Genomic DNA, 7,202 nt, shown 5'->3' on the forward strand with positions numbered 1-7,202 from the left:
GAGAACCCAACCTTTTAGAGGGAGAGAGAGAGAAAGGTATCAACTTTCACAACTCCAACAACTACTGAAAGCTAAATGAAAATTTGTGGTACTGTGGGAGTTTTACCCCATCCAATCAAGCTGCTTCTGTTGTTGCAGCTTAAAACAAAAGCAAGGTCTCACAAGCTGTTTAATTCATTTGCTTGAAGCAAGCCATTCTGCGCCTCTGTCTCAACCTCTCTTCAAAAAAGGGACAACATACACCTCTTAAAGCCATAGTATTATCACGGCATATAGAATCAGATACTATCGCAGTTCCAATTCTACGAGGGCTGATTTCTGTTTATCAGTGTATCATATTCCTAATGACTATCCAGATATTATTAGTTGTGACATACATTGTCATTTCTGTGAGAATGAATTAACTCTTTAGTTGGAAGCTTATATTTATTGTTGTTTACATTATGTACCTGTGCAAAATTTCAAATTGCTTGCGCATTATGTGGGAATGCATGTCTGGGAACGGTTGACAGAATCGTCTATGTTCCAGTGATTAACTGGATTTGGTAAATATGTCTATATTTGAGCAAGTGTGCATTGAACTGTGAAGCAAGTCGGTTAATCTCTGTCACATTAACCTTTATGAATTCACTCGTGTTTTGCACAGTGCCAACTTGTCACAGATTTTTTTTAACTGAATAATGTCTCTTTTTTCTGCTTTATCTTCTATCAATCATTCCACTGATCCACTGATCGTGCTAAAAATAACTATTTCCTCAAAATACCTTCAGGTGGGCTCTCCTGGGGTACATATCTAACAAATGATTAAACACTGATCTGGTTTGGAGTAACAATGGAACAAAGAAAGCGACCAAAAACAAAAAGCCTGAAAAAATGATGCTCAAAGAAAACTTAAGATTGGCACGTGCTAGGATTAAATCTTCCGCGTGACCAGTACCTCATCCATCATATGTAAGATCCACTTCCTTCATTAACAATGAATTATGGCACCAAAGTGCAACGTTTTCAAGCTGCACTGCAGGTTCTATCAATCGTACCTTCACAACCTGCGACACCTACCACTTGAAAAGATGTAGGCAGCCGATAGATGGCAACAATATGACCTGAGAGGTCCCCTCCGGCCACGTACTATCCTGATTCAGAACCGTTATCTCCATTTCTTTGGTCAAAATGCTAGAAATGCCTCACTAACAGCACTGAGTTTACAGATAAACAAAGGAAAACAGAAGCTCAGGAGGCAGATCAACCTCAGTTTTGTCAAGGCAGTTTAAATGGCAAATAAATGCTGGTCGAGCCAGCGATGCCCATTTGCCATTAACCAATGTTAAAACAAGTCTCCATCTAGTTGTTTATTTATTCATTCATTCATTCGTTTGTGAGATGTGGGCGTTGCTGGATGGCCAGCATTTACTGTCTGTCCCTAGTTACCCTTAAGAAGGCGGAGGTGAGCTATGTTCTTGAAGCGCTGCAGTCGACCTGCTGTGAGTTAACCCACAATGCCATTAGGGAGTGAATGCCATGATTTTCACCCAGCGACAGAGATGGAACAGCGATATACTTCCAAGGCAGGATGGTGAATAACTTGGAGAGAAAGTTGAAGGTGGTCGTGTCCCCATGCACCTGCTGTCCTTGCCCTTTTATGTGGAAGAAGTCGTGGGTTTAGAAAATGCTGTTTGAAGATCTTCGGTGAATTTTTTCAGTTCAGCCTGTAAGTAGCACACATTCTGCTCCTGGGCATCGGCTGTGGAGGGAATGGGTGCAAGTGGTTGTGGTGCTAATCAAGCGGGCTGCTGTGTCCTGAATGGTGTCAAGCTTCTTGAGTGTTGTTGCAACTACACTCATTGAGTTAAGTGGGTAGTACTCCATCCCACTCCTGACCTGTTCCTTGTCGATTGTGAACAGGCTTTGGGTAGTCAGAAGGTGTGATACTCGTTGTAGTATTTCTAGCTTCTGACATGTTCTTATAGCCATTGTTTTTATGTAGTGAATCCAGTTGTGTTTCTGGTCAATGGGGATATTGATAGTGGGGGATTCAGTGATCATAACACCATTGTTGTTGGATTGTAACAGCAGTGGTTGGATTGTCTCTTGTTGGTGATGGTCATAGCCTGGCATTTGTGCAGCGCAAATGTCACTTGCCACTTGTCAGCTCAAGCCTGAATATTGTCTAGATCGTGTTGCATTTGGACATGGACTGCTTCAGTATCTGAGTAGTCGTGAATGGTGCTGAACATTATGCAATCATCGGTGAACATCACCACTTCTGACCTTATGATGGAAGGAGGGTCATTGATGAAGCAGCTGAAGATAATTGGGCCTAGAAGACTACCCTGATGAATTCCTGCAGAGAAGTACTGGAGCTGAAATGACTGGCCTCCAACAATCACGACCATCTTTCTATGTGTCAGACATGAATCTGACCGCCAGAAATGTTGCCCCCGTATTACCATTGATTCCAATTCTGCCAGGGCTCCTTGATGTCACACTCAGTCGAATACAGCCTTGATGTCAAACGCTGTCACTCTCTCCTCACCTCTACAATTCAGCTCTTTTATCCATGTTTGAACCAAAGCTGTAATGAGGTCCAGAGCTAAGTGATCCTGGCAGAGCCCAAAATGGGTGTCACTGAGCAGGTTATTACTGAGCAGGTGCTGCTTGATCGCACCATTGATCTTCCATCAGTTTACTGATCATCGAGAGTAGATTGATGTGGGCGGTAATTTGCTGGGTTGGACTTGTCCTGCATTTTATGTACAAGACATATTTGCGCAATTTTCCATATTGTCTGGTTGATGCCAGGGTTGTAACTACCGGAACAGACTGGCAAGGGGAGCCACATGTTCTGGAGCATAAGTCTTCAGTACTATTTCCAGAATGCCTGTAGCCTAGCAATATACAATGTCTCCAACGATGGTTGCAAGAGAGCTGGTTCTAGGTGGCACGGATGACTGTGGAGTGAGTGGGATCAGACTGTTTCCTTGTCTCCACAATGAATACCACAGCCTTTATATTGGAACAGTAAAACTGATGGAGGACAATTATAATTCAGTTTGAATCACATTCTGAATCTGAAACCTGATCACGCTGCTTCCCTGGTTTTGGGGATTGTGCATCATTCATTGCAATCAATTTCTGTGTTGCAGTTGGCCTGCGTGCTCGGCTGTGAACTGAAACGTTGGTGGCTCGAACCATCCGAGGGGATGGCTTTAGCGTTTACCTTGGCCAATTGGAGCGGTCACTTGGGGGAGGGGGAGAGGGAAATGGCTCCAACAATATATTGCCCAAACATTGACAGCTCTGAGATTATTCACGGACACCCCATCACCATCAAATCCCACCCCCTGACATTTTATCTGACGATTTCTTCCAAATGTAATAAGTAAACAAATGGACACACCATGTGTCTAATGTTCATGTCCCTAACCTACTGAAAATCTAGGAAGTGATTGGATTCAGTCAACCCCAACACCACTGGGAGTGAGACCAAGAAAAGCAGATAAATGGCAATATCCCAGCACTGCACTCCCCAGTCTCCCGCTGCCTGCTCAAAGCAGGATTGCAGAGTCGCTCAGTGGTTCACTGCTCACCCCTAGCAAACAGGGCCTTCCAACCTGGAGGTTCTCCCAGTACACTGAGAACAGGCATAGCAAGATCCAGAGTGATTATATCTCAGTGACTACACCTTCTAACGGCATCAACAGGGCCACGGAATGAGACAGAGACAAATAAAAGCCAAACAAAATTTCGAAATCATGTCCCAGTGAAACTTCTTCGTTTGTAGTAAATCTGGAACTGAGCCGAACGCTATTTGCGTCAGTGAGTAACTTGTTCTCCATTTTTAGTCCGTCAGGTTTGACTTTCAGTTTGTGTTGGATACTGAAGTAAATATGATTTCAAAATGAGGGCAGAGGACCATGACAAAGAGGTAGGTTGCCTCTTTGGGTGATGAAGTCCTTTGTGAATATGTGTGAGCTGGTACATTTAGTTAGAAAAAAAACATGGACATTATAAAATAAAAGACGCTCCCCTAGAGGATGCGTGCGAGTAGAAAGACCTGTTGTACGTGTGAACATGGAAAAAAAAACTCATATTCCATTCCTTTTGTTTGGAATTATAAACGTTTTCTATCAAGTTGATATTACCTCTAACTTCTTTCCTCAGGGATGGATTGTGCCTTATTCTCTTTGAATCTTTATTTCTCACAGGAATATATTTTATCTGAGTATTCTGAAATATCTTCTTAAACTTCTGCCATTGCATCTCCACAGACCCACCTCTTAACCTCATCTTCCACTGCAGTTTGTACTTGATACGGTTATCGTTGTCCTTATTTAGGTTTTAAAGGCTAATCATATATCCATGCTTCTCTCGCTCAATCTGAAGTAAAATTTGATGCTACTGTCATCACTGTTACCTTTTGACGCTTTCACCCTGAACCTATTAATTAATCATTTCTCATTGCACATAACCAGACATTCTGCTCCTTGATTGTTCTCATAAACTGTCCCTCCAACGCCTTATTACGTCATTACCCAAACTAATTTGGCCAAACTGATCCATCCAATCTATATACATATATTGGAGTCACTCACGATTATCACCACGCCTTATCTTAAAAAGGAAGGATTGTTTTGAATGCGGCAGTGGAAGAATGACAAAAGTTCAATGTACAACAGTTGTTCGTGGCATGCACTTTGATTCAGTTCATGAATTGATAACAAAAACCTAATCAGGGTTTCCAGAACGCAAAACCGCAATTTCTGGTTTGTGAGATTAGCGACTTTCCCTTTGTCCACCACGCGCTAAATTTGCTGTGCTTATTAATTGACTAAACTATGGCCTTTTATCGGTTTGGTTAAAGCAAGTTAAATTGTTTGAAATAGTTTTAATAGTGAAAAAACTAAGAAAATGCAAGATGTTAAAATGATGGACAGGATGATAAAGAGAAAGTCAAAAATGATAACATTCAGGGAGTTTAAATGTTTGTTTACAAGATTCTGGAAACGTTGTCATCCGCCGGCAAATGACCATGAGGAATGTTAGTGTTGGGTTGGCCTTTAGTGGAATCAGATCTGTTTCACAAGGACAGCACCTTGCGAGCAATGAATGCAGTAGACTAGATTGTGAGAAGTACAGGTAAAGTGCTGCTTCTCCCAGAAGGTATGTTTGGGCCCTTGGATACTGAGGAGTGAGGAGGTTAATAGACAGCGGTTACAGCTTCAGCGATTTCAGGGGAAGGTGCCGTGGAGCTATGCAAGTGTGTTCAGAGTGAAGAATGACTGGACCAGGGTGTCGTGGAGGGAGTGGCCCCTACGGAAGGCGGAAAAGGGAGGGAAGGGGAATATGTCACTGGTGGTGGCATCTTGCTGGAGGTGGCAGAAGTGACAGCCGATGATCTTCTGGATGTGGATGCTGGTGGGATTGTAGGTAAGGACGTGGTAACACTACATCTGTTACGGGAGGGAAGAAATGTGGTGAGGGCCAAAATGTGGGAGATGGGTCAGACCCGGTTGAGTGTCCTGTCGACAATGGTGATGGGGAATCCTCGATTGAGGATGAAGGTGGACATTTCAGAGGCTCCCTTGTCGAACTTGACCTCATTGTAACAAATGTAATGGAGATGGAGGCACTAGGAGAATTGAATTGAATATTTACTGGAAGCAGGGTCTAAGGATGTATAGTCCATGTAGCCGTGGGAGTCAGTGTGTTTATAATTGATATTAGTGGCCAGCCTATCCCCACAAGTGGAAACAGAAATGACGAGGAAGGGAAGGGAGAAATCAGAGACAGACCAGGTGAAATTGAGGGCAGGGTAGAAACTGGAAGCGAAATTTTCCAATTCTGGACGAGAGACGGAATCAGCATAGATCATATCATTGATATACAGGAGAAAGATTTGTGGGTGGGAGCTGGAATAGGACTGTAACAAGGAATGTTCCATGTTTCCCATGAAGAGACGGCATAATTGGGGCCCATGTGGGTATCCATGGCCTCTCCTCTGACCTGAATAAAATGAGATGAGTTAAAACAGAAGTTGTTGAGGGTGAGGTCGAGCTCATCCAAGCGGAGGAAGGTGGTGGGTGGGGACGACTTAGGCTTTGCTGAAGTGGACAACCCTGAGACAATCCTGGTGGGGGTAGATGTGTAAAGGGATTGTACGTCCATGGTAGAGAGGAGGCGGCTGGAGCCTGAAAACTGGAAATTCAGAAACTGGCGTAAAGCGTCAGAGGAATCATGGATGTACGTGGGTAGGCTCGCCGTTTTACTGCTTTTCTCCTCCAAAAAGTCTTGTATTGTATCTGTTTGCCAATATTCGCTGTTGTGGCGAAAATTAAACCTATAAAAATTAATTGACGGTGAAACCTTGTTCAATGTCTCTCTCATTTGATTCTGAATATCAGAAGAATTTACTGAATAGATCGTCGTCTTTTCTAAGAGTGCAGCGTGCCCTGTTTCATTTCTGTCATGTGCTAGTTATTGCATTGCTTTACACTCCAAAAGTGCCCTGGATCAGAGCCAATCAGCAGTATGACTTGCTGGTGTCACAGTGGATAACCGATTCCAGATTTACTCTCTCTGGTTAATGTAATCTGATAGCAGTCTCTGAAAGGCCTACTTCTAGCTTTGTCTGCCATGTCTCAAAATGTATGAATCACAAACCGGACAGCCCTAATTATCATTCTGAGCAGAGAAATGTGTTTGCGTTTTGAAGTGCTGGGCTTATTAGCGGCTCATTCAGTCAACAACAGAAATGAATGAAATGACAGATGCAAATGAACCTCTTGACTCGCTCTGTCGTAGACTCTCTAACATTAAAGCCTGCTTAGAAAGACAGAGCTAAGCCACATTGCAACTGAAACTGAGAAAATGACAGGCAGGCTACACATTGCATTGTATCAGTTTTGTTTTTATATCACAGAGGCAGTGGAAAAATAAACAGGGAGGCAGAGAAAAGCCAGGCACATGCAACTCTCGTGAAAATACAAGAACCTCCTTTCTCAATCCGTCAGCAAAAAGAGGCAGGAAGGTAACTCAGACACCAGGGGTTTTCACAGCTGGAACAAAAATCGATCACGTATAGTTAGCACCTCATTGACATCTCCGGTAGCCTTTTAGGTTCTTAAAATATCTTTAGAAACTGCCTTTTGTACATCTCTAAGCATGCACTGTGGAATTTCGAATAATCTAATAAATTGCGCTCT

Source organism: Rhincodon typus, chromosome 10, assembly GCF_021869965.1.
Source record: "Rhincodon typus isolate 14 chromosome 10, sRhiTyp1.1, whole genome shotgun sequence".
NCBI lineage: Eukaryota > Metazoa > Chordata > Chondrichthyes > Orectolobiformes > Rhincodontidae > Rhincodon > Rhincodon typus.